The following is a 1,936-nucleotide window of genomic DNA, read 5'->3' as shown; positions in this document are numbered from 1 at the left end:
GGCCGTTGTTCGGCCTCTGTATCCTTTGGAACTGTCTTCTGCTCCTTTTGGTATGCTCTGCGGAGAAAACGGGTCATTTTTGTGCCTTTCGGGCTTCCTGGGGCCGTATGATGAAAAGATTCCCTACAAATCGCTCATCAAAAACTGCCTCAGAATCAGATTCCGGGTCTCTGAAGTGCGATTTTTGCTCGTTCGCGCCAAAAAGTGTTGATGACATCAGCATGACGGGACGTTGTATGGAGGGTGACGTCAGCGATGATGTCATCATTTACGGACGGTGACGTGGCATGACACGTGGCAAGGGGCCACGCAGGCAGATGACTCAGTGACACGGTGGCAGGAGGCCACGCAGGCAGTTGATGTGTTGCGGTAACTGGGCAAGGGTGATGTAAGCGGAGAGATGGCATGTGACGTGGGGCTTATGTCACAGGGGAGGGCGGTAAGCGGTATTATGGCGCACCACTTTTTGGGGATGGTGGTTTCGTGAGGGGGGCCTCCGCCACAGCCCAACGCTTGATGCGTGGCGGGAGGTACGGCGGCAATACCGCCCATCTCCCGGACGCAAAAGCTCAGGCAACTCGGGGATGGGACGGCCCGCCCACCATTGATCTGCGGGGCGGGCGATCCAACGGTTGGCGGCGGACGCGAGGCGGCGGGCAGTTAGGGCGGGGAATATTTACAGGAATATTTTGTTTTTAATATATGAGCGGGTGGGTTTAAACTATGGGAATTGTGGAGTTTGAGAGTTAAACGGGTTTAATGAGCGCGGGTTAGTGTTTTAGACTTAGGAAATGGGGCTTTATGGGTTTTAAATGAGCGGGATTAATATTTTATGCACAAAACTTTGGTTTGGGGGTGAATTAGGGGGGATTTTGAGGGTTTTAGGGCTAGGGGAGAGGTTATTAGTCTGACCAGGTGTCAGATTAATCCCTGTTATGACTCGGATGGGCTAAAAACAGCCCCAGATGGACTAATTTTCCCCAGACTTAGAAAAATATGGCTATATTGCCAGGGAGGGGATATTTACATAGGGGAGTTATATGTACATAGCTTTAGTAGAGGAATGGAAAAACTGATAGGGAGTTATATAATACCATTAGTGGTTAATATGAAGGTGACTAGCAAGCGCTAAGGTTAGGGACCTTAGGCTAAATTTGGGGAAAAGAACTTGTAGAGGAATGAACTCCTTAAGTGAAGCAGATCTTCACCAAGGTGACTGATATGGATGATGATAAAGCTAAGAGGAATCAAGCAGATCTTGACCTCTTTGGGGAAATTAGTAAGTGACTTGGGGAATTAGAAGAGGGGAAGTTAGTGATGTCCAGCTTTGATCTCTCTCTGAATGAAAACTGCCTGAATGTGATATGTAAAGATAAAACAGTTTGAAACACAAAATTGATCATAAATCACCTTTGTGCAACAACAACTACCTACCCAGCCTACTTTCCTAACATTTTCTCTTCTTTTTTGATTTGGGTGCACTTAGACTTGCAGACCTAGATTTACAATTTTTTTTTTTGAATTTTTCCTATCTAAATCTACACTTATTTCTACCAGCGCCGAGATTAAATAGTTGGGTCCCTTTGATTCTCTACCTATCTACAGATCTGCCAAGATTAAACTGTTTGGACAAATATCATTCTCTATATTCTAGAACAGGAAATTGAAACCTAGGGAGACCAAGACTAAACTGTTTGGACCTCCCTTAAATGAAAACTCTTCAAAACTGGAACAACTCATCAAAAATGGAATCAACAGTGGCATTTGGACTAGCACACTTCATGGCTTTCTTCTTTGGTCTCTTCTGGAAATATGGAACACTGCAGCTTGCAAAGTATGACATATTTGGCATGTAAAAATGTCAATCATGAAAAATGATACACTGTTGCAACAGGAGGCTAACAGTGGCTCCACATGGGTGTTGTTGGGAAAAGTA

The sequence above is a fragment of the Pinus tabuliformis genome, chromosome 1_2, assembly GCF_031772625.1.
Source record: "Pinus tabuliformis cultivar Carrire ecotype Pingquan chromosome 1_2, CPIR1, whole genome shotgun sequence".
NCBI classification, from domain to species: Eukaryota; Viridiplantae; Streptophyta; class Pinopsida; order Pinales; family Pinaceae; genus Pinus; species Pinus tabuliformis.
Note: the sequence above shows the minus strand (reverse complement) of the source record.